Source organism: Pseudorca crassidens, unplaced genomic scaffold (assembly GCF_039906515.1).
Source record: "Pseudorca crassidens isolate mPseCra1 unplaced genomic scaffold, mPseCra1.hap1 Scaffold_64, whole genome shotgun sequence".
Lineage (NCBI taxonomy): Eukaryota > Metazoa > Chordata > Mammalia > Artiodactyla > Delphinidae > Pseudorca > Pseudorca crassidens.
The window spans coordinates 1,248,762-1,275,507 of NW_027136316.1; the positions used below are offsets into that span (position 1 = coordinate 1,248,762).

At 43.5% G+C, this 26,746-nt stretch overlaps 1 long non-coding RNA gene across 2 annotated transcripts; it reads left to right on the plus strand.

Moving 5' to 3' along the window:
• Positions 1-769: 769 nt before the first annotated feature.
• LOC137218243 (uncharacterized) lies at positions 770-25,849 on the plus strand. 2 transcript variants are annotated; one of them, XR_010940566.1, is made up of 4 exons: positions 770-3,453; positions 22,180-22,266; positions 22,529-22,663; positions 25,386-25,849. It is a non-coding gene; the product is annotated as an uncharacterized lncRNA (long non-coding RNA). The 2 variants fall into 2 exon arrangements; XR_010940565.1 differs by having other exon boundaries at positions 1,474-3,554.
• Positions 25,850-26,746: the final 897 nt, after the last annotated feature.

Genomic DNA, 26,746 nt, shown 5'->3' on the forward strand with positions numbered 1-26,746 from the left:
GGTTCTCTTTGTCTGCTACCAAAGTAAGGGAAAATAGTCAAAATCACCATGGAAGGTTTGAGTAGACATTTTAGAGAAGGCATAGCTCTCCCTGGTAAAACAAACTTGACATGTATTCAGTTGGTAGAAATAGTAAATGCATTTTAATCCTTGGAGGTTTAAAAAATTCAATTTCTTGGATTTCTAGAGAGGTTGTAATACATGTACATGGTTGAAGGTCCTGAAAATTGCATTACATTGTGCCCCGCACCGCCTTCCCTCTTTGCCCAGGAGCCCCTGCCCTCCACAGGTAGCCATGTATCTGGTTTCCCACAGCAAACTTCTAGAGTGTCTTTATGTGCATACAAGCAAATATGAATATACATTTCTCCTTGGCACCCTAATTAAAAAGACAAATAGTAGAACACTGGGCACAGTGTTGTTATAGCTTGCTTTTATTCATTTGACAGTATTTTGCAAATTATCCTCTATCAAGACATCGTTTCCTGCATGACAGTGCACTGAATGGATGACGTACTATAATGCACTTTGCCAATCCACGTTGGGATGCACGGTGATATTCAATAATCTGTTTATATTACAAACAATGCAGCAATGCATAATTCTGCTGCTAGCAAATGTGTAGGGTATGTTTCTAAAGGATTTATAACCTAGAGTTTTTTTTTTTTTTTTTTTTTTTGCAGTATGCAGGCCTCTCACTGTTGTGGCCTCTCCCATTGCAGAGCACAGGCTCCGGACGCGCAGGCTCAGCGGCCATGGCTCACGCGCCCAGCCGCTCCGCAGCATGTGGGATCTTCCCAGACCAGGGCACAAACCCGCATCCCCTGCATCGGCAGGCGGACTCTCAACCACTGCGCCACCAGGGAAGCCCCCTGGAGTGTTTTTAACAGCATTTGATAAGATACTCTGCTGCTGAATCCTTCTGTGGAGACTAGCAATGAGCCTTTCTCTTTCTGTAAACTGCAACTTATCATATCTATCCCCCCACATATCTTTAAGAATGCTTTCCAGCCTCTTGTACCATTCAGAACCCCTCCATAATCTTCTCAGCACCTCTCTTTATTCTCACACACGTCACAGCCTTACCTGGCACATACCTGCTGTCTCCACCTTGACCTCTGCCCATTTAGCAGCATTTAGAAATACTGAAAACCCCTCTTTGATCATCTCCAATTAATCAGCTACTGTGTGACTCAACTTTACTCAGTTTTATCACTAATTACAAACAATGGTAATTACAATGCTGTTGAGTAACGACAATAGTAATTTTCAGTTCTGTAGATCTCAGAATTTCTCACTTCACCAGTGTCTACACTAATGGATCTCCAAACAAATTCTCGTCACTGAATTGTTTCTTGCCAGGACAACGCTGTATGGTCTAGTCTTCCTTGCAGCAGCGGACGCCAGGTAACAGCCAAATGGAGGAAAAACCACCGGTATAGATCTGGATGGCACGGAAGAGAAGGTGCGCCTCCACTCCTCCAAACTCATTCCCTCTGGCCCACCATAGGTCCCATTTCTCTCTCCGGGTTGTCTCCTCATCCACACGTGCGTTCAGAGGCCATTCCAGTACGAGATTCTCACGAGGAGCTTCTGACAACCGCGCCCACCCAGGACTGCGCATCGCCTCATGCCTCCACACGACCATCACCAGACGCCCCAGGCAGCTCCCCATTTCCCATTTGTTAGGCTTCTCCGACCACCAAGCCACAGGCGGAACCGTGGCTGCGCCTGGGGCGCCCTACCTCTCGCCCGCGACTTTCCTTGCTCTCACCTGTGGTGAGAAGACCTGGTCCACTCAAGCGCTTCGCCGACGTGGCCAACAGAAGTGGGACGCCGGTCACTCCCCCGTAGACGCAGCTCGGCCTGCAGGGGAATACCGTCTGCGCAGCCCCATGACCGCTTCTCGCGGATTTCGGAGAAAGTAGACGCAGGGGAGGAGCTCCACCACGGCGACAGGACCGGGACGCACCGTTTTCCCAAGGCGGCCAAGAAGCAGCACCGGGTGTCCTATTGGACGGGGCGTGGCGGTCCCGTGGGAAGGAGAACGTGGAGGACGTGAAGGCCGTGGTCCCACTTCCAGTGCCTCCTCGTTATGCCATTCGGGCCCTACCCACTGCGGAGAAAAACATATTTGGGAATAAGGGCAAACGGGATCAAGAGAGAAGGCCGGCGGAAACTTGTCGGCGTCCACGTCCGTAGGAGACTTTGAACCACTCCCAGGCGACACTTGTAAAGCGGAAGTACGACCACCGGGCCACACGGACGACTCCGGGGATGGATACCCTCTCTTGACCACGTGCTTCAAAGTGGGCGTTTCACGCGCAAGGGACACAAGGGAGTGGTGGTCGAACCGAGCCGACCCACCACTCAACGACTTCTAGGGAGCGCAGCGCCGGCCTCACACTACACATGTCTGCCCGTCCAAATCCCGCGAGAGCAGCAAGCGCCCATGCGCCGGAGACCGGGACCCAAGCGCGCCATCCAACATGCTCATCGGGCCCTCCAGCAGCCTCAGCGCCCGTGCCCGGTGCGTTCACCACGTCCGAAGTGGGACGCTGGTGGACCGAAGTGGTAGAAAATGAACGCACCTAAAGTGACTCAGAAGGACGGACCATCAAGCCTCAAGCGCTCCGGAGGGCTCGCAAGAACCCCTCCCTACACAACGCGACGGGTGGCCCAGGTAGGGTCGAGTCCGCTCAGTTCCCGTGGCTGGAGGGCACGGGCGGTTGCTGGTCGACCAAGCCAGGCAACCCTCACAACTCACTAAGGAGCGCGGCAACGATCACAGCCTCGTAAACCTACACACCCAATCTCCAGCGACCGCAGGAGGAGCCCATGCCCCGCGACCACCGGGACAATCGCCACACGGATAGCCGGCGTCCCGGAACGCTGCCTCGCGCCCGGCGTCCGAATGTCAGCCCTCGCGAAGATCGCCGAAGCTCCGGAGACAAGGGACGATATAAAAGCGGCCGCCAGGTGGCGCCCGACCACCGGCTCGAACGTCCCCGGGCCGGATCCCGATCGCCGAAAGGCGAGGGTGCAGTGCCGGCCGCCCAAACGCCCGAGCTCGTCTCGGGGAGTCCGCCTCGGAGCTAGCGCCCGGCTCGGCACGACACGGCGCGACCCCGGCAGCAGACGGGAGACGAGGAGCTGGGAGGATGGTGCCGGGAGGCTGCCGCGAAGGAGACGCGCTCTTCACGCTATTCCTGGGCCGCCGGCCGCTGTAAACAAGGAAAATTCTGCAGGGGGATGGACTGCGTGAACTGTAAGCTGAAACCATGAACGTACCAATAGAAAACACGGACGACATTTTATTCTGTAATTGCAGAGTGGAGATGTTACTAAAACATAAAAACCAGAGCCCAGAAGCCATAGAGGAAATGATTGATAACTTGACCACCTAATTGATCTTTACATATTCCACAAGAAAAGTCAAATGACAAGAAGTGGGTAGGTGGGAATATTTGTGCAAATACATGTGTACTAAGAATATTGATATCAGTATTACTTAAGAACAGAACATTTAGAAAACAGCCATTGAGAGGGACCAGGTAAGTAAATTTCAAGTACATTCAGACAATACAGTATTATCACTTTGTGGTTTGGTTTATTGATATATTTTTTTTAATGAGCTAGATGTATAGCTATTGACTTGGAAAAAATGTTGATGACAAGCTGTTTAATGAAAATAGCAAGTTTATATATATCTTTTGAAAAGAGTAAATGGAAAAGTAGAGGATTGGAATAGGTAAAGCGACTTTGCAAAACAAGAGTAAATTCCTCCTTACAGCCTGGAGTCAAGAACCAGAACGATGAGTGTGTCAGAAACAAACATGAGCCACACTTCCTGCTTTTCTGCCCCCTCCTTCTGCAGTCCTGGGACAGGCGGCTGGCATCTCAGCCCCTCAATGTCTCTCCTCCACCCACACCCAGAGCTACCTACAGGCAAGAAGAACTTTCACTCTGCAGGCCTGGCCTTCCTATGTCCTCAGCCTATTTCCTCATATCAGGAACCCTTAGCAATTCACTTGGTTTGCCCAGTCGTCCATGCCAAGTGTTGCTGGTCCCAACCTACACCTGTGCAGCCTTTCTCTCCAAAACCTTTGAGCTGATTTCCCAAGGGAAGAATATTCCCCTGGCATAGCAGGTATGAGCCAAGAGGAAAACTGGAAGTTCGCGCCTGGATCCATCATACAAATTTTGTGTGCACTCAACTCCCAAAGACACAAGAGCGACAGAGGGTCCACTGTATTGTTAGCGCAACATGGCCATTCTTTTCTTAAAACACGCAGGCTCAATCAGCAAGTCCAGCTGTGGCACGAAGAAAAAAGAAACACACACGCACACACACATATCGGCAGGTAATCCGTACTCCTGCCAGGTCTGAGTGTGGTGGGAGCAGAAAAGAGATCATTGTTGCCACTTCTTGGGTCCCCTGTGCTGACAAACCCTGGTTTTTGTATTGATGTCACTGGCGGGGAGTGAGGGCTTCGAGCTCCCTAATGTATCATTTCCTGTCCAGTGCCCTACATTTCATTCTGTCTATCATACACTTTCTCCTCAATACACAGTTACAATTAAGAAAATAATAATCTGCATATGTTACATTCAATTTTCAAGTTTGAACAAAGGTGAAGAACACATAGGGAGGGACCTCCCTGGTGGCGCAGTGGTTGAGAGTCCACCTGCCAATGCAGGAAACATGGGTTTGATCTCTGGTCTGGGAGGATCCCACGTGCCGCGGAACGGCCAAGCCCGTGAGCCACAACTACTGAGCATGCGCGCCTGGAGCCCGTGATCAGCAATAAGAGGAGACACGGCAATGAGGAATCCGTGCCCCTCAACGAAGAGTAGCCCCCACTCGCAGCAAGTAGAGAAAGCCCGTGCTCAGCAACAAAGACCCAACACAGCCAAAAATAAATAAATAAATAGGAAACTCTTTAAAAAGAAAAGTACACATAGGATAATTGAGTTATTGTGAAGGAAGGAAATTTTATTTGTCTTCTTTTGTAGACTTAAAAATGTTCAAATATAGTCTATAAAAAGTTCAATATTTTAAAAATTAGAAATAGTAAACAATTCCTCATTACTCTTTATTGTCCAGCATCCACCTCCACCCCAGCACCTTTCACATCTGCTCCACCCCCCACCCCCCCACCCCCACCCTGGGTCTGCAAACTTGTTTCTCTCATTACTATCACCTGTGTTCACCACACACCTATGGCTGTTGTAGTCATTCACATGGTAATTAGGGAAGTTTTCTTTACTGAGGCTAAGGGCTGTATTTATTGTTTTTAGTGAAAATCTCTCCCATGTCTTCTGTGAAGTCACAGCATTAATGGAGTCTGGAACAAGTGGGTGTGAATGCCGGAAGGAGATTATTTCCACATCAGTCTCCCTAACAGGGTGGTGAACATAACTGGCATTAGTATTTCATGGGTGTACTTAGAAGATCCAAGCCAAAAGGAGAAACCTGACCATTTGGCAAAAGACGGACCAATTCAAGAATAAAAATAAGTCTCTTCTCACATGTTGTTTCATTGTAAGGAACTCAGCCAACACTTGTCCGCCTCTGCATACTTATGCAGGGTCAGATGAAAAACTGAGCAGGTAAAGATGAGGAAAGGGAAAGCAACCAAGAGAATCCTGGCCTTTAAAGCATTGTTAGGCATTCCAGGCATGAATCCCCAGCCACTCACCTGGGAATGAGCTCTACCACCTAACCCCCAGGCATGTGTAGATATGGTGAACCCCCCTCTCTCCAGCGTCAACAATAAGGCAGTGTAGGCTACTGCACATAATCAAGACAGTAATATTTTCATTTACACATAAAACATGAAAATCCTTGGGTGTTGTACTTCTATTAGAGCTACTTTTTCAGAGTTATTTCATTAATGTTCATTTCCTAGGAGTTACACCAAACTGCAGGAAACCCGCACAATGATCAGTTGGGGAATGTTGACTCCACAGAAAGAACACCACTCTCAAATGTTTCATGAAATAATTCTTGATCAAACGCACCAGGATTTTTTCTCCAACACCCGCCCCAGTGCTTCAGAGGCCCCACCCTCCCTGCTGTGCCCTCTCCCCACACCCCGGATGCCCTTGCCCTCAGTCACCTTGGTTCCTCCCCATGTGGGAATCAAGCAACATGAGGGCCTCAACCCTATTGCTGCCCTCCATGGCCTTGGACCATGTGGCCAGGCCACTTTGGATCTACTTCATGGTGGGGAAAACAATCCAGGGACTCATGTCTTGTTGGAAGGTCTTGTCACACAAATCAGGGCTAAAAACCCCTTGCACAGGAAAGCAGCAGGAGTACGCACATCATAAGCCCACTGTTGGGTACCACAATCCACACAGAGCAGACACGCTCATCAAATATAGAGTGAAGTTTAATTTGGGGTGAAATTTAGTCGACACCTTCAGATACATTAGTGAAAGAGTAGGTGGAGTTCTGTCCTACTAAATGTCATGGGGAGAAACATTCTTCACTTCATAATTTTTCTATAGGAAAGTATGTGTCAACTGTCAAGTGCTACCCAAGTCAATGTTAATCATTAACTACTGCATAGACAAATACTGATAATGTGTCAGGAAGAGGGGTGGATCACAACCCTTTGATCCTGAGATCCTGAAAAGAGAAAACATTCCTTTTGAGACCCTGTGATTGAGATTTACCTACGTTTGCTTATTTATCTTTAGTACAACCCTGTTACTTACAGATTAGTTACCTTTTAACAAGTAACATAAGCTAGGTTCTGAAATTTTGCTTATGTGAGAAGATCATGCAGCTAGAAAATGACAGAGCTAGAATTCAAACGTAGCTCAGGCTGTTTCTGAATCTCAAATTCCTAAATATACTGGTGTTGAGGTGTGGATCCCAGATTCAAATTTCACCTGGATATGTCGCCTATCAAATCAGTGGCTGGAATCCTCCCTGTTATCATAACACTTCCCCTCCAGTCTGTTCACACAATGACTACCGTGCTTAGGGTCTCCAAACACAGGAATCCTCCAGTGCATTGACCCAGCCTCCCGATCATTCCCATGTCTCCTGAGTTTTATGGAACAATTCTCAGGTCCCTCTGACCTCTCAGCACAGCTGATGATCAAGACCCCAATCAGAGATGACAAAAAACTCCTCTTCCTATGGCTGCATCTATCATACGTATCTCCCAATGAGTTTTATAAATATCTGCATCCTACCAGGACATGATCATAAACCATTCTCCCATGCTTTGCACACACTTTGAATGTTCCCCTTGTTTCTTTGAATCCCTGAAATTCTCACCTTCCCTCACTTTCAACAGTGTGTTCACCTCCTACAATGCAGATGAAGTAGAATATTCGAAGAAATGTGTCAGCTCACTGTCATGAAGTCAACACCTATTCCTGAATCTTCACCCATTGGCGATGCCGCTCCTGTTTAAACTGAAAGTCATTTCTACGCCTGGATAAGCCCATTTTTCTCAAATGAATCCCCTTCCCTCCTGTTCTCTGGAGGTTGTTTTATTATTAATTGTAAACTGAAGCTCTTCTACCAGCGAACACCCCTCTCTTCCCAGTCCATTCCCTTTCATCTTTTTCAGTTTCTTCATTCTTGAAACAAAATCTCTGAACCAATTTTTCTCTAGTTCCTGCCCAATGAATTTCCTCTTTCCAAAGTAAACTGAAAGAGCAGTGCAGGATTAGTGACAATCTCTGGGCGCCCCTCCCACAGTTTGATTTACTAGGGTTGATCTCCCTGTTACTGTTGACTTGCGTATACATAAACCTTTATAACATTATAGTTATCTCTCCGTGATTAAATCCAATGAATGTTTCTCAGTATTTTACTTGAACCCAAGCAGAATTGGACTATGACCTCCGTCAGGAAATTTATATTTCCAAGGTCCTCTGACATCACAAACTCCCCACTGCCTTTAAACTAGTCAGTTCCTGCCAGTGTACTGTGCGCAGTTCTCCTCAAACAATACTATTTCAACATCTCAAGACTCCATTCTAGCCCTCTTCTCTCTTTTTACTATATACACCATCTTCGAAAACTGTTATAATTATTCAGTCTTCTCCTGTTACCACTATGATAATAATGCGTAAAAACGAATGCTAGATTTCATTTCTGACGTCTCATCTATAATTGCATGGGAAGTGGACACCTACAATGAAATGTATATCAGACAGAAGCCAGGAACTTCCTCCCCAAATAAAAACTACTACTCCTCTCGTCTGCAGTTTCAGATAGCGGCTCCACTAATTATTTGGGGCTCAGTCATTGACATAACGTCCCAGAACCACACAAATAGAACCAAGCATCGATTTTATCTCTACAATGAGCGCTCTCGTCTCTGTTCATCTCCTCCCTGATATACACATACATAGTTCCAGCTACATTTATACTGCTTCACTTTCAGGTTAAATGTCAGTGCCTCAGAGATTCCTTCTTTAAATTACTAGCTAAGTAACTCTCCTCTCTCTGTTGTCTTGAATAGAACCTACAGGCAACACACGTAATATTTCGCGATATCTCTACTCATGTATTTTTTCTTTTCTTTTTTTTCCTGTTTTCCTCTCTGCACCAATTGCAAAATAGTAAACCATAGAGTCATAAAGTAAGTTTCTCTTGACTATTACATAAGGATTGTAAATGCACAGAAATTCCATGTACACAGTAACCTAATCTACTCTCAGATGGCCTGTGACCAATGTTCTTTAATCAAATTAAATAACTATCTTTAAATTAATAATTCTTTGAATAATAAATGACTTTGATTCCTCCTGGGGAAAATTTTATTTAGTCATCACCAGAAACAAAATGTGTGGGAAAACTGTGTTTGTGTCTTTACTTAAGTATGCAACTACCACACTTCTGAGTTCAAAGTTTTAGTCTCTTTCTATAGAATCAGGCATAGAATTGTCTGTGGGCTCCTGTTAATAGATCTGATAACCTCATATATTGTATAATCATAAAGAAAGAACGCCTTTAATCTGGATGCCAATCAGGATAAATCTAATCAAGGAACAACTTCCCTAACACAAACTTTTCCTTCTCAACACGTTAACCACTTAGATACATGTAAGGATAGTATAAGAGATTCCTTTAATTTGCTAATATTCTACAAACCTCCAAAACCAGTCTTGATGCTTTGGCCGGAGATCTCACTGTTTTGTGAATTGTGGCCAGTTCTGGGAAGAGAATTGCAGCTGGAGGATTAGTCTTTATATAAATATGTTTAACCTACAAACAGCCCATCAGGCTGTTGGTTTTGTGTGGCTTTATATAAGGACTGGTGTTGTTTGATGATATCAAACATTTAAGGAAGATATTTTTAGGGTTTTATAGCATTTGTATTTTAATACCAAGGTAAATAATAATTAAATTATAATCAATTACATGAAGTTTCCAGGGAGGCAGGAGAGAAAAGAATACAATTGGAGAAATTGGGCTTGGTCAAGGAAGAGATGATTCCTCATTTCTTACTATGGGCTTGGGAATAAACCGTGAGGAATATTTGTAGATTTTGTGACAGTGAGCTGAAGAATTTCCTCAAATTATCTGATTAATGTGTCTAGTAGAAGGTGGTCCCTTTTGTGAAAAGTGGCGAAAGTACTGAGAATGATTAAAAATCAAAAGATATAGAGAATGTCTGAAATATTTGTGAGGCATAGAATAAGACTTAATCATCTAGATATAGTACAATGGCCAGCGATATTTGAAAGATGTTGGGAGATTTGTGAACCCTACCAGATTTAATATCCTAGTTAGATTCAGTCATGGAAGAAGCAGGTACTTGGAGCCCTCCAAGATTGGAATCTTGACCAGCAAATGTGATGAATTTGGAAGGAATATGGAAAGAGGAATATGGAAATTGTTGGTCTTCATAACTATATGTTGAAATTACTTGATTTGATTAATTTGGAATAAAAATGAAGACGATTGGCACACATGTTAGGAGAGTGGGGTCAGTGCACTGGAGGTTCTCCTAGCATTTGGGGCGAGGGAGGAAAGTGACTAATAACTTGGAATATCATGGGTTAATTACCTTTAAAAACTCTTTGATTTTTATTTCCTAATAAATAAATTTGGGATACTAATATTTCCCTTATGAGAAGGAGTAGCCAAAGTCTTCTTAGTTTGACCGTGGGAAACAAGATTACTCCTCTTTTCTCATAGGCCAGTTCACATTTGCAGTGGGGTGGTTGTTCACTCCCAGGTAAAGATTTATGGGTTCATGACTCTTAGGTCTGAAAACTCTAGATAGGGTTCAAGTCTCATGGCTTTCTTCTCTTTCCTTGGATTTTCCTGCTTAGAGTAAACAGTGTCTCTGAGAGAGAATACTAGCAGCTGAGTTCTTGGCAATGTGTCCCCAGGTGAGTGGGGACTTGTTCTTTCTCCTGAAGTGGTAACTCTCTTTCCAGTGGATAGAAGGGGTCACCACTTGGACTGAGTGCTCTAAGTGTATCCTGGTGGAAGTCAAGGCTCTGAGCACTAGTCCTGTCATCTGGCGTCTCTGTGAGTATCGTGGAGTAGGGCAAGGGCTAATACAGCAACCATCTCCTTTCCAACATTTACACTGACGTGCTCCAGACTCCATGAAGGCTGTGATGGTAAAGTGAGCACATGAGAGGTTGTATTTCTCTCCGCTCAGCCATGGGTTTGACGGGGGTGTGACTCACTCCATAAGCGAGTCTGCGATGCAGTGAGCTCTGTCATGTGATGGACACAAGTGGAAGGATGAGCAAGAACAGAAGTTCAAGGTCTGGAAGGGGAGGAGGTGTGTGGACAGGTGAGATCTATACGTCCAGGGTCAGAGATGCTAGCTAGAGGGCTGTTCTGGGCTGAGGGGGCAGGAGAAAGAGAAGAAGCCCTTCAGCAGGACTGGCCCAGAGAGGACAGTGGAGCCAAATTTGCTTTTTTTTCTTTGTTTTTCCAATTTTTAATCTGTTTTCTGAGAATACAATTGACTATTTTGAAAACTCTAAAAAGTCACAACAAAATATGCCCTTTCATTCTTGTTCCAAACCAGCCATTTTCCCCCTGTTTAGGAACCTTTGTTCAGAAACTGGAAGCACTTTACAGAAATCATTTTTTCCTTAATTGGTGCATTGAGTAGGATATAGTACGTAGAGGAACACTTAGAAAACTGTGGCCATATGTGAAGCCCTGGAGAGGCCTGAACCATCGAGAGTCTCCGATTAGTCTCTGAGCAGGGAAGACAGGAGGAAACTACAGGAGAGACCATGATAGTCAAAGTGGTGAGGTCCCAGGAAACGAGGAGGGAAAGAGGGACCTCAACCCACAGGAAAGGTCAGTTGGGGATCATCTTACAGTTTGGCAACCCCGGGACCACTGGCTTGTAAAGTTGAGCCCGTCTGTCCTCATATCTGGTGATGAATGAATGGTCTCTGTCGAGGTTAGGTAGGCAGCAACTGCGGACCCCAAGTTGTATATACAGTCTGTTCACTCACACAAAATGGTGGACATTGTATCAAGGCTCTCTGACATTTTAATGACTCATTCACCTGTAGCTTTTATTTATTGGGTTTTGTTATGTTCAAACATGTCATGTCAGCTCATTTAATCACTCAGCTCTCTTGAGAGGTTATTAAAGTATTTCCCACATGAGAACAGTGAGGTTTGTATTGGGGAATACTTTGCTGTAGTCACTGCTGAAAAGTGGCGGAACATGTATATTGCCTGTCTTGTGCTAAGTCTGTAGATTTAACTGAAAGTAGTGGGGAGCAGGGATATTTATGAATCCCCAAGTACATGTTTTTTAATTGCCAGTCAGCTCACAGTTAACATTCTGTTGTGGACTGTGCAGGTTATTTCACACCACCCCTCATGTGATGGTCCTTTACCATGAAAGTCACTCTGTATTCAGAGTGTGCCCATCTCTGTGATGCACATGAAAGACATATGCCAAGTCAGCCCAGAAGAACATTGGATTTGATGTCAAACAGGTTTGAGCTTTTGATACACACAGCTGACTTTTCTCAGTACTGTCACCCTCGACCATCACCTCTGAACATTTGGGGAAAGTGGGCAGCCTGAACCAGAATGTCCTGCATGATTTTAGGAATCAGTGACTTTCAAGACCTGTGACTGTGAACTTCATCCAGAACTGGGGTAATGTCAATTGCAGGTTTCTTTGAGTGAAATGTCTCTGGAATCTTGTTGAAGTCAATGTGGAAAAATCCCTCCGATGGTGTCACAATTCTGTGAACGTATCAATCTTATTAATCTAACCTTCTGCATATTCCTTGGCCTTAGAGGAAAGGATGGCTCTGTGGCTACTGGTGCTAAACGTCAACGCAGCGCCCATTGTTTCAGTCTCTCCCTTTTGGTGCTTTTCCTCATCTTTATCTCGCCAACATCCCATCCATTTTATTTTTCGTTTGTTTTACCCTTAAAGATATATGCTAATTGTCAATATCTTATAATATGTTTCCAATTTCTTATATATTGCTCCATTTCATACTTTTTCTCTCTGTTAAAGATCAACATTTTAAAAATGTTCACAGACAGTAGCTTCAGGAAGAAGCCATTTATCTGAAGGTCAATAGTAAGTTCATGGGGATAAACCCCGCTGTCCACATTAGAGACATGATCTTAGGGTAAGAGGAATTCAGCCCAACCATCTGACTGAAAGTTGACTTAAACCCTGGCCTGGCAGAGGCTTTTGAATAGTTTGCATTTGGAACCATTTTTCCCCCCCAAAAAAACTGTACCTTGAGTTTCAAAAGGGCAGTTGCTTAAATGTAGCTCGTGTATATAGTGTTTGAAAAATAAAGAAGACCGAAAACTTAATCAGAAAACGATGGCAGTGAGAGGCTACAAAATAGAAAAATCTATGTGAATTCAGCAAAGTGAGACTCTATGTGAATATAAGTAACATGGTGGGGGGGTAGTTAGTGGAGACCATCACTGAGGGAGCAGCCTAGAATTCATGTGTAGAGAACTAAAGAAATGAATTTTATGTGAGCAAACTTTTAACAGTCTTTCCTTTCCTTATCAATAGCAGAGACTTCACACTGGAGAAGAGCCCACTGAATGTAACAAATATGAGGAGATTTCACATAGAATTCAACTATCACGCCACATGAGTGACCTCTCAGAGGACAGAAACCCTATGCTTGCAATCAATTTGGAAGAGCCTTCAGCCTTTATTCATCATTGAATTAACATAAGATAATTTATACTGGAGTGAAACCATGCAGGTCTCATCAATGTGAGAAGGCTTGTAGACAATGCTGTAACCTTAGATGTCATGAGAAAACTCACCCTGAAGTGAGCCCCTATATATGTTATAAATGTGGAAGGTAGTTTAGCTGGAGCCTCATATTTAAATACACCAGAAACTCACACTGGAGAGAACACTTAATGAGATAAATGTGGGACACACTTCAGCAGAGCCTTAACTTTTATTCACACTGATGAACTCACAAGGTGAGAAGGCCTGTGTCTCAAAACACTGTAAAACCTGGTGCCTCAATTATTCTATTCCATTTATATTTTCTATTAATGTGCCTCTCGTGACTTAAAATTGAATTACAAATACATTTAATTTTTCACAAGAGTCCTAGTCCTAGAGAATTTGTGGACCCGACCATGAAAATTCCAAGAATTCAGTCAGGCAGGGATTTATTCCTGCAACAGAATTTTTTATCCAAAATGTTTTCCCCCCACCTAGAACAGATAGATATGTCAGAATGAAGAAGGTGGAAGATCATTCCAGAAACACAATATTGTAAAGCAACTATACCCCCAATAAATAAAATAAGGTAAGATAAAATAAGATAAATCATTGGAGACATGGAGAGTTCCATTTTCAGATTTGGAGAGTGTAGGGGCTTTCTGATAAGGTCGGGCTCCTCTTCAGGTACATTGCTTTTACTTTGTTGGCCTAAAAACATTCATTATAACCCTAAAGTCCACGGATGTCTAATGGGTGAAAGCATGGTATTGTAGGGGTCTATAAAGCATGGGATGTTACCTGCAACATTTGTGTGTCTGTGCTCCTGTCTGTGTACATGCACACGCACACACACAAACGTGCAAGCAAGGCAGAGAGCATATAGCATCCATCTGATCCTAAAGAGAAAATGTGAGTCTGGAATCAATGGTATAAATGTGTCATCAGGAGAGAGAGCATCTAAGTTACCTCAGTCATTAATTTATCAAATTTTCAATTATTAATGAATATTTACTGAAAGCTTCCAGGATTTCAGAACTTGGCTTGTTATGAGGACTAAATTGTAAATAATACAATGTTCCTATCTTCGTAGAACTCTACATTCTAACGCAGTCAATTCAAATACACTGCAATATAAAATTTCTGATATTGAAAATCAAACATACATAAGGGTTTACAAATTGTGTAACTAAAAAATGTTTGCTACTATTTACAAAGAAAAGTTGCCACTTTAAAAAATAAAATTGAGATTTATAACTGTCATTATAGATCTTTGGAAGGTCAAAAATTTTCAAAAAGACTGGGCTTTTAAAAAATATTTTACAAAATTCTGAACCTTTGAAAAGCTATTCTGCAAGATTTGGGAAGAATAAACATAGATTTCCCTTTCTAACAGCCAAGATAATTGTTCAAAATATTATGAAATAAGTATTTTAAATTAACTGTTCAATTACAAAATACACTTTTGAAAATCAATAATGTTTTTTATTAGAATACAAAAACTGCTGCACATGCCCACTAAAATTCCATTTAGCATCCATTTTAATCGAGATTCAATGGGGCACCATTTTATTTATTCATTTATCTTCTTCCAGTTTTACTGAGGTATTACTGACATAGAGCACAGAGTAACTTTACAGTGTATAATGATTTGACTTACATATGCTATGAAATGATTATCACACTAAATTTAGTGAACATTCATCATCTCATATAGATACAAAATTAGCGAAATAGAACAATGTGTTTTTCTTGTGATGGGAACCCTTATAATTTATTCTCTTAACCAGTTTTATGTGTAGGAGACAGAAGTATTTATTACCTTTAACATGTGCTATATTGCATCCCTGGTACTTCATCTCTCGGCTGGACGCTTGCAGTTTGGGCCACCTTCATCCAGTCCCACCCCTTCCCACGCCTGCCTCTGTGGACCACAAATTGGACTGTTATTGGATGAGTTTGTTTGCTTGTTGGTTGGCTGTTGAAATATAACTGATCTACAACACTATGTTACTTCTTGTTACACAACAGAGTAATTTGGAATGACTATACATTTCAAAATGAGCACCGGGTCTTCTGCTTGGGGAAGGGCCAGGGCACCGTCGCGTCTGAGGCCCTGGGCCCCGCCGCCAAGCTCAGGGACAGGCCACTGTCTGCGGAGGACGAGGCAGCCTCCGGGTGCCAGAGGATATGCTGGCATCACGCCCCTTCTCTCTGTCCTCTGACCCCAAGTTCCCTCGGCGACGGCAGAGACAGCGGGCTGAGATGTACGCCTAGGGAGGGAAGCAGGTGCTGTTCCGGCCCCGCGGGGCAGAGCCCGGCCGGTGGGAAGCCCTCTGCCGGGCCGAGGACCCGCTCTACTGTCCGTGATGCTCCTATGACTGCCGCTTCCCCTGAGCGCAGAGAAGCGGGACAGTCTCCTGGGCCTGCAGGCCGCCACGCTCCTCTCCTCGCAGCCTCCAAGTCTCCTGCCACGCATCCAGCACCTGCGACGTCAGCGAGGGGGGCGGGAGCTCGTGCGGGGATGGACCCAGCCGCAATCGCCGCCCCAGCCCGGAGCCCTGTCGTGTGCTCCGCCCGACACACGGTCGCTCCTTCCCGGACCTGCCGACCGAGCTGCAGGAGGAGCCGTGGAGACACTGACGCCAGAGGGGCCGTCGGGTTTTCTGGGCCGGTCCTGGGACACCGGGCCGCTTCCACTTCTGGCTCCACGTGCTTCCCGGTCTGTAGCTTAATAGCCGAAGGACGCAGCGCCGGGACGCTTCGCTGGCTGCACGTTGCGCGCAGGGTCGGCACTGGAATAACAGCGCGGTGGTCAACTACACAGTGCACCCCGCGTGCTACTTCTTTGATCTTTGTCTCTGGTGTGAAAGGGCTCAGATTTCCCATCCTGGGCAACAGAAATGTTCTTTATAAATGTTTTGTAGAAGATGTTCTGTCCCCTACCAAAATAAGATATTTGGTGACTTGAACTGTCAGAGTCATCCGCTGATGTTGGCCGTGAGGTTGAAGAGCAGGTCACTGCCGCAACCACATTTGGGTGCACAGAACCCACAACAGCTGTCAGACTCTGGCCATTAGCCCTCAGAGAAGGTGGACCCGTAGCGGCTGGACTCCAAGCCAGGGGTGGGGCTGGAAAGGTGGCTTCTGTCCCTCTGGGAGCCACAGAAGTTAGCGGTGAATTGATGGATGAGGATCTGTGCCCAGCAAATAACTATTGCTCGGAACTCTTTGCTCCCATGCATGCGGCCGGACAGGGAGCACAGGGTCAGGACAGTCTCACTCACTGCTGGTGGCTGGGGACGCCAACAGGAGGGGACCATACATGAGCAGGGGGCGCACCCTGGGGGAGGAGTAAGTCCTCTCCCATCTTGGGCAGATTTTGGTAACTTGTTTTTTGCTTTGATTGTAGTTTTCATCTTTTGTGGCGGAGGGCTAGTACAATCAATTCGTTTTGAAATGCTGGTCTCCAAGGAGGGATGTTTGCACTGTAATTCGAGAGAACAAGCCATTGCATCCTACATCCCATCGGCCAAATTCCACACCCAGCTTGTGCTGGTAGGAACTGCAAGCTAAGAGTGGTTTTTATATATATAAATGGCTGAAAATAATTCATAAAAACATTATTTGCAACCCACAAAAATTATATAGCATTCAAATTTCCTTGTCAATAAATAATGTTTTATTGAAACACAGTTATACTCCTTTATTTACGTTTTACTGTAGCTGCTTTTTGGCTACAATGACTGAGATGAGTAGAAATAACAGACATCCTATGACGAATCTAAAATATTTACTCTCTGGTCCTTTACACAAGTTTGCCAACCCCTGCTCTGGAAAAGCGGGAAAAAAATTTTTTTGACACTCATATGCTGGGATTTATACTTTTAAAACAGTTAAACTTTTAGCGAATTTTCTCCCTGGAAACAAACTTTAGGTAGATGTAAATATGTTAAATTACTCTCAGTAATCTCAGTTAGAATAAACACTAATTCACAATTATTCCTGCACTGAGGAAGGGAATCCACCTGCAGATAATTTTATTTTCATCTCAGAAATAATCACAAATTAGTGTAACTAAAACCTAGCACCCACACAAATTAACATCAACTGCATAAACTGCTAGATATTTCTGAGCCTCAAAATAGGACATTGTAAGCCATAAAAGTATTTACTTTAAATTTTGGTTTGGCGACATCTCTTGCCTGTGGCAGTGTTTACCAAAGTTAATTGATCACAGAGAATTTCATCAAGAATCATTTTCTAATAGAAAACTATCAAGAGTTAATGCACTATAATTCACACTGGAGTAAAATAAACCAGAAAACAATCATATTGATGAAACAATGAATATGTAATTTACATAAGAATATAAAAATGTATAACAACAAAAAAAATCACTTATTACCTTATTTTCTGTTATTAAATATAAAAACATATTATGCAACTTCCAGGTATTCTTTCATCTGGTAAGCCATTTCTTTCTTAAAAGGGCATTATTGCATAATGAAACATATAGGTAAATGCATTTTTAGATTTTTATTTTGTATTTAGGAATACATTTAACTTCAAATTTACCAATAGTGTATATAATCGCATTGGGACTCTATACACTACAGAACACCCTGGGAAATTCTAGATTTTATGATAATAATGTGTTATTTTGGATTGCTTTGGGTTATCAAAAAAAATAGAAAGAAATTAAGAGCCCAATATAAAGAGGAAGATAGCAATCCTCTTGTCTGTTATCCTTTAAAATGGTATCCGGTTGAATTTTGAATAAAATGGATAATGAAAGGAATTTTAACAGGCACGTACAGGGAATTTTTATCCTTATAAAAATCGGTACTGATTTTCAAACATATAGTTTTGAATTCTGACAATTTAAAAAATACTTGTTTTGGAATATAGAGAAGAGCAAACCTGGTTATTAAGACAGGAAACCTAGCTTTGCTCTCCCCAATTCATGTAGAGAAGATTTTCCAAAATTGAGAATTTTGTAAAATATTTTTACTGACCAGTATTTCTAAAAATATATAACTTTTCAAAGTTCCAGAATTGAGACTGTTTTAAATGTCAATTTTATTTTATGAAGTGCCAACTTTTTATTGTAGACCAGTAGTGATATTTTGTGACTATACAATGTATGAACATGTCTTTTTTTTAATGTCAGAAATTTTGTTTTGCAATTTATCCTTATTGCCTGCGTTAGAATATAGAGTTCTATGAAGAGAAAGGCGTTCTGCTATTTATGTTTAATCATCATAACAATCCAGGTTCTGAAATATTGGAAGTTCTCATTAAATATTTAATAATTAAAAGTTTATAAATGAATGAACAGGGTGATTTATCTTATTTTTCTCCTGCATGAATCCTTTATGCTAATAATTCCTGAATCGCATTTTCCCTTTATGATCAGATAGTTGTTACACTGTCCCTCCCTTGAATGGGTGTCTGTGTGTGCGTTCAGATGCATGTACACACAGTAATGTTGCAGGTAACATCATGGGTTTTTAAAAAAATTTTTTTAAGATTTTTTTATTGATGTGGACCATTTTAAAAGTTTTTATTGACTTTGTTACAATATTGTTACTGTTTTATGTTTTGGTTTTTTGGCTGCGAGGCATGTGAGATCTTAGCTCCCCGACCAAGGATCGAACCCGCACTCCCTGCATTGGAAGGTGAAGTCTTAACCTCTGGAATGCTAGGAAAGTCCCCATGATGGGCTTTATAGGCCCTAGAATACCATTTCTCAACCCATTAGACTTCAATGGACCTCTGGGTTATAACGAATGTTTTGGCCAACAAAGAAAAAGAAATTGAACTGAAAAAGGTCCAGAACTCATCAGGCAGCCTGTACACTCTCCCTAGCTAGCCTTCTTGAAGGTTTAATTGACAAAATAGACGTTGTCTCTATGGTGATCTTTCTCCCGGAACATTTTTTAGTACAATTTTTCTACATCAAAGAGTAAAGCTTTAAAGGTAGACTTACCAATGGCTCTGTGAGGGATCTCCTTTATGTTTACATGATTTACTATATGCACCCCTCAATGTTCTAATACATTCTTAAAGTAGAACTCTTTTTATGTCTTCAAAGATCTTTCACCTTCTCAGTCCTGAAGATATCTATCTGTTCTTTTTGGACAAAACAAACAAAGAAACCCTTGGCTACAAAATGCTATGTAGGGGTTAAACCACCATCTGACTCTGAATTCTTGAGTTCTTCCTGTCCATGTACCCACAATTATTCACCTTTCTTTAAATATAATTAATGTATACATTTTTTTAAGTCATACGAGAAATAGTAAATGAACGTTAAGTAATAGAATTAATTGAAGCAGCAGAGGTTAATCACAAAGTATGTGTGTATTTATTCTTGAAGCCATTCATCCGGAATGCGTATAAGGATATTTGGACCCTAATGTACGAGTTAACACACATCATACTATGTTTTATATTTTCAGTTAACATTCATCGTTGTTTCCTGATTGATCCCAGTCTTTGTAATTATGATTATAATTTTATAAAGTCAGAAAGTGTCTAACTGATCAACAGTGACAGAGTATTAACAGAAAATGGATTCATTCTTACTTATCACAATATTTCATGGTTTTGAATGACACATACCCACTCAGTAGCGCTTATGTATTTGCAAATCCTGATCTACTGAAGCAGGTTTGCTTTGTTTCTTCTTACTTGATACTGAATATTGCTTGCAGCACTTCTCAAAACCCTTCACCATCTACATCTTTATACTGTATATTTAATAATAAGACAATTGCTGAAGGACTGAATTATTGACTCAATTGCATGCTAACACATTCTTTATAGACTATTTTCCCAGTATGAGTTTTCTGATGAATAGCAAGTGAAAGATTTTCCACATTGTCTTTAGAATTGGCATCTCCTCAGTGTGAGCACATTCTTGTTCAGTCAGGAATGAGGAATCACTGAATAATGTCCTTCCTTCATTACACTGAGACTATTTTTTCGGTGTGAACCCTCTCACGTCTAATGACTCCATGACTAATGGAACTGTAGCATTCATTTCATTGGATTTCTTCTACAGCAGTGATTAGATGGCTTACACCAAGAGGGCTCTCCTCGTAGTAAACCTTGGGATGTCTTCTCTACTGTGTCAGGGATGCAGTCCACTCTGAGTTCTCTGTGTATACTGAGGCTGGAGCTCCAACTGAAGGCTCTTCCACCATGATTACAGGGTCAGGTTTTCTCTCCACATGACTTTCCTGGTGGTTTAAAAGGGATAATTTCTGGCTGAAGGCTCAATATCCTTGATTACAGACACAGGGTTTCTACTCAGTATGAATTCGCTGGTGTTGATAAAAGTGGGAGCTCTGGGTAAAGGCTGCACCACATGGATTCCAGACATAGGGTGGCTCTCCTGTAAGTTTTCTAGTGCGTATAAGCGTGAGAGCTGCGTTTAAAGGCTTTTCCACATTCATTGCATTTGTAGGCTTTCTCATTAGTGTGAATTATCCCCCATGACTAAGGTTATGGCTTTGACTAAGTGTTTTCTCACATAAATGATATTCCTTGTGGTTTCTCTCCTGTGTGAATGTGCTCATGTTATTGAAGCGTTGGAGGGTCACTGAAAGCTCTTCCACAGTCATTCCAAACATAGGGCTTTTCTCCCGTGTGAGTTTATTGGTGTGAATAAAAGTCAGCTCTCTCGCTGCATTACCTTTATAAGGTTCGTATTCTCCAGTGTGAGCTGTTGGTGTATAAATGCGAGGCTTCAGCTGAATTATTTCCCACGTTCAGGACATTTGCAAGAGTCACTCCAGAGTGCACTCTCTCATGTTGTCTAAGGTTGGAGGGTGACTAAAAACCTTCCACATTCTGAGATCTGCATGGTTTCCCTCTAGTATAATTAGCTTATGTTAATTCAGTGGTGAATAACGGCTGAAGTCTCCCATTCAGGCTGAAAGTGTAACACACGTGGAGTTAAGGTTGTTGTATGTGACATGTCCTCATATTCATTGCATTCAGTGGGCTCTTCTCCAGCATGAAATCCCCGCTATTGACAAGGAAAGAGAGGCTGTTAAAAATTGCTCACATAATGATCATTCAGTCATCTCTCTACATGTGACTTCTAGGCAGCTTCTCAGTGATGGTCTTCATTGAAAATCTCCCCATGTTAGTTACATTCACAGGTAATGTTACTTTGCGGAATTCACACAGATTTTCTATCTGGTAAACCCTCACTGGTCATAGCTTTCTGATTAAGATTTAGGTCTTCTTTATGTTTCAAACACTATATCCATGAGGTATGTTTAATCAATTACCTTTTCATTGAAGACCAGGTTAGTGTTTGACATGTAATGTCAAAAGACATGGGTCCTCAGATTGTTCCATCCTCCATTAAATTGATAGAAAATCTCCTGGCCACATGGCCAAGGACATGGAGGGCAGAGCTAGGGTTGAGTCTCTGATGTTGCTGATTCCCACATGGGGAGGAACCAAGGTGACTAAGGGCAAGGGCATCCGGGGTGGTGGTGGGTGCACCAGGGGTGCTAAAGGCCTGTAATTGGTGTTGGAGAACAAATGATGGTGTCTTTCACCAAGAATTATTAAATAAGAATTTTGTGAGAGGTGTCCTTGCTGTGGAGACAGGACTCTCCAGGAGACCATGATAAGGGTTACCTGGGAATTAGTGTTAATCCTAGGAACTGAATATTAATAAACTAATAACTCTGAACAGTAAGTCCAATCAAAGTATAACACCCCATAACTTGCATTGTTTTCTGCAAAATGAGGATATTATATTCTCCCTACATGCCGAGTAGCCAATGCAGCCTTGTTCTTGACCATGGGAGGAAAAAGCGTTCCTTCTGTCTGCGCATGCCTGTGGGTAAGGTGGCAGGGGTCACTCCCAGCTGAGTGGTTGGGGATTGATGCTTGATATATCTAACAATACTCTGAAAGGCTGGGTTCTCATGGCTGTTTTCTCTTTCTTCAGATTTATCTGCTTGATTTCCGGATTGTCCCTGCATAAGGATGCAGAGGAGCGCAGATGGTGGCAGAGTTCCTGATAATGAAACAACAGGTGAGAAAAAAATTATTTTGATTCCTGAATTGATCCATCTTTTGCCAAGTGGTCAGGTTTCTACTTTGGGTCCAGATCTTCTAAGTGCACCCAGGAAATATTAACGCCAGTTATGTTCACCACCCTTTTAGGGATATGGCAGGTCAGGGACCAATGTAGAAACACTCTCTTTCCGAACATTTACTTTCACTTGCTCCAGCCTCCATTAAGGCTGTGACCTCACAGAAGACGGGAGAGGTTTTTACCTTCTCTTTTTTTAAAGGTCATCCCTTGGGCTCAGTGGCCTCCTTCATCATGTTACTGGCTGCAGTGGACTTAGGAATGCGGTGAACACAGGGGATAGAGAATGACTCAGAACAGAAATCTCTACGTCAGTGGGGAGCAAGCGTTTCATCAGGTGAGTCCTGTGTTATAGGTGCTGGGGTGAATGGACGCTTGGTGAGAGATAGCAATAAAGAATCAATTATTTTTCCTAATTTTAAAATGTTTAACTTTCTACAGACTACTCATAAACATTTTGATAGTTTTATAAAGATAAATGTAAGTTCCTTAGCAAAGTTATTCACATAACTCTGTTCCTTTGTGTTGTTAACCTTCATTCAAATTAGAAAGTTGAATGCAATGTCTGCAGATTCTTATTTTCTTAATTGTGACTGTGTATGGAGGAGAAGGGGCATAGTACATAGAACAAAGTGTAGAGCACTGGACAGCAAATGACAGTCTGGAGAGCTCCAAGACCTCACTCCCACACAGATACATCAGTAAAACAACCAGGATCTGCCTGAATGAGCTGGGATTCTAGCCCAGGGAACCCCAGAGGTGGGAACAATGGGCTTTCTGCTCCCACCATTGCCAGCCCTGGTAAGTGTTCCTATTAGACCCGGGGATGTGTGTGTGTGTGTGTGTGTGTGTGTGTGTGTCTGTTTGTTTCTTCTTCCTGACACCCCTGGACTTGCCGAGTGTGCATCACTGTTTCATGAAAACTATGCTCATGTGGTGCTAAAGTTATAAGACCCTCTCAGTCTTGTATCTTCCTGTGTTGGATACATAAAATTTATGTAATAGGTCCAGCTGCAAATGTTCAGTTTTCTCCTTGGCTCCTACCTGCAATGGCATGGGGATGTCTTCTTTGGGAAAGCAGCTCTAGACTCATGGAGAGAAGAGCTGCACAGGTGTAGGGTGGGCAGAGATAATTGGAGCAACCAAGTGAATTGCTAAGGTCTCCTGATAAGGAGGTAACAGGCTGGGCACTAAGGGAACCCAAGTCTTCTGAGTCAGGGTTCTGACTGCAGAATTCTCCACATTAGCGTGAGGAGCGCCTCTCCTTCGCGGCAGCCTCCTGCCCAAATCTTCCCAGCCCCGCCCGCTGCTGGGGTCGCGTCATGCCAGGCCGAGCCTAACCAACAGGGAGCTCCTAGGCGGATGGCCCGAGACGATCTCGAGCGTTTGGGCGGTCGGAGCTGATCCCTCGCCGCCCAGCGATCAGAATCCATCACGCTGACGTACGAGCCCGTTGTCGGGAGCCACCTGGCGGACGCTTTTATATTGTCCCTTCCCTCCTGAGCTTTGGCGACCTTCGCGAGGTATGTGACTCGCCCGCCAGGCGCAGGCCAGAGTTCCGGGAGGCCGGCGACGCAGGCAGCGACCATCCCGGTGGTGCGGAGTGGTGGGCGCGTCCTGTCTTACCGGAGATTGAATGTGGAGAGAAGTGTGCTGTGGGGCCGACACTGAGCTCCCTCGAAATTTTGGGGGGAGGTCTGCGCCGGTCGACCAGCACTCCCTGATGCCCCTTGGCCCCCCGATACCTCCTACCCTTCTACGCGCAACCAGGAGAGGATGTCCGTGCCCGACGTCGTACTCCGTGTGGAACGATCCGTCGCTGCGTCCTCGCCGCCTTGGGGGCCCGGCTACAGCCCTGTGTTGTCGAGGCGGTGGGGCTGCTCAACGGGTCCACTTCATTTTCTCCGGCATCCAGGAGAGGCGGTCACGGGGGCGGTTCTTGCCCCGAGGAAGGGGCACGGGATGCGGCTCAACAGACGGGAGCCACCCGCCAGATTGAAACGACGTCTACGCAGGGACCTCCCGTCCCCACTCCTTGGTCGCCTCGTCAGCGTGGCGCTTGCGTTTCCTACCTGTTCAGGTCCCCTCACCGCCGACTGTCGAGGGCAAGCGTGTAGGGCGCTCATGGAGGGGCGGCAGTTCCTCCTAGGCTTCGGTGGTCCTAAGTCGTAGTCATTTCTATTTGGGAAACAGGGACTGGCCGGGGCATACGTGATGGTCGGGAGGAGACACGAGCCTGGCCGCGGTCCCGGGTGGGCATTGTTGTCGGGAGCTTGTCTGAAGAAGCTCTGCAGACAGTGAACGGCCTACAGACGCGCGGGCAGAGGGGAGGACCCTCCAGGGCAAGAAATGGGACCGATGGTGTCCTGGGTCGAGAACGGCTGTCATCGGTGTGGCGGTGCGCCTTCGCCCGTGTGCGATCTGGATACTTCCTGTTGAGGTTCACACGAGTTGCACGTCACTTGGCGTCTGCAGCGGCAAGGTCGACCAGATGGCCAGATTTCGGTATTGAGGCAAGAAAAAAATTGAATGAATTGACACTCTTTTTGTTGTGAGATTCATTACAATTGAACATTAGTGAAATAAAAAATCCTAAGATTTACAGTAAATTCACATTACTGTAATAATTACTATCGTTTGCAGTTTTTTTCACAAAATGTTTATGAACTTTAAAATATATTTAGTACAATTTTTTGTGATACAAGTCTGCTAATGAGAAAAATGGAATTCTTTTGCAAGGGGGATGCCATTTAGCTTATTACATGTTCCTATCATCAAAATTTCAGCTGTTAATGCTCACTTATAAGGAGATTTTGCCTGGTTTGCATATTTCATATTTGAAAATTCTTTTCACACAAATATGTACTACCAAATACTGAAGTTCAGGAGTGTGTGATTTTAATTGAGCATATTCATTTCTTGGAAGGAATTTATAAAATTCTGTTTGATTCTTCTATTGATATTTGCCTTTTAGTATGTCATTATATTGTACATTAGTCATTTATAATTCTGTTTGCAGTTAATTTTAAAAACATTGATTCAAGTTTCTCTATCCACAGAGTATCTGATTGCTTGAAGATGATGAAGGAGGGTTTTGGGATGCAGAATTTTCTAAATCCACCTGGAAGCCTGGGAAACTCTCCCTCCAGCCACAAGGCCCTGCCCCACACATGCAGCAACCAATCTGGAAAACCAGACTCCAACCTCTGCAGCAATAGGACCTAAGGGTCAGGACTTGGTCAGTGACTCACAGCTTCGAAATTTTCAGTCCTTTCCATGTAGAACCAAATGTGGGGAAGGCCAAATATGTTCCCCTAAGTAATCACGTAAGACGCCCCTCTTCCTATCAGCTTCTCTCAAGCCTCCCTGCATCACAAGCTCTCGGGAGGACATGGCTTCCTTTTTTTGCCACCACAAAGTGTCCCCACTCTTATGTGTGCCCTGAGTCTCAGCCTGATGTGAGTGGTGGTGGCTGACCCCCATGCTCTATAGACAAGTTCTCAGTAAATAGTGCTTGTTCTCATTTGGGTGTGTGTGTGTGTGTGTCATTTTTCATATCTACAGAGCTTAGGATGGCAGGAAGCAAATAAAACTCATGATAATGTTTCCCATGTTATTTTAAAAATCACATTTATTAATCACCATTTTTTAAGTTGAGACATAATTCACATACCATAAAATTCACCCTTTGAAAAGTGTAGAATTAAGTGATTTATAATCTATTCACAAAATTGTGCAACCATCGGCACTAATACCAGAACATTTAATCACCTCAAAAAGAAACCCCATCCCCATTAGTCTCTTCTATTCCACCTATGCTCAGGCCGTGGCCACCACAAATGTGCTTTCTGTCTCTACGGATATGCCTATTCTCAATATTTCATGTGACTGGAATCATACAATATGTGCCCTTTATGTCTGGCTTCTTATACTGAATATCATGCTTTTGAGGCTCATGTTTTAGAATGTATCAGTAATGTACTCCTTCGTTTGGCCTAAGAATTTTTCTTTTTAATCCATAAGATTTCACGTACATTCACATGGCACCAGGGTTTTTGGAGGTTGTTTTTTTTTTTTTTTTTTTGGAAAATATATATTTTCAATTTTAACCATTTAAAGTCTACAGTTGACTAACATTAAGTACTGCTTCCCTGCCTGGCCCCAACATACCCCCACTCACCTGGAGCTTCCAGTAGGCCCAGAGGACACAAGCCCAGCCATGCTGCCCTTCCTTGGAAAACCGAACGTCATCCATCATGACCATGATCCCACTATTAGTGCCCCTCATTGTAGCAAAAAGAACCCCGGACATGGATAGACTCTAGTGAAGAGGGCAGCTGCCCCCAGGCAAATTGTTGTGCTTGGGACAAGGAAGCAGTGTCCTGGGACCTGCAGTCACCCTGGGGTCACATGAGGTACA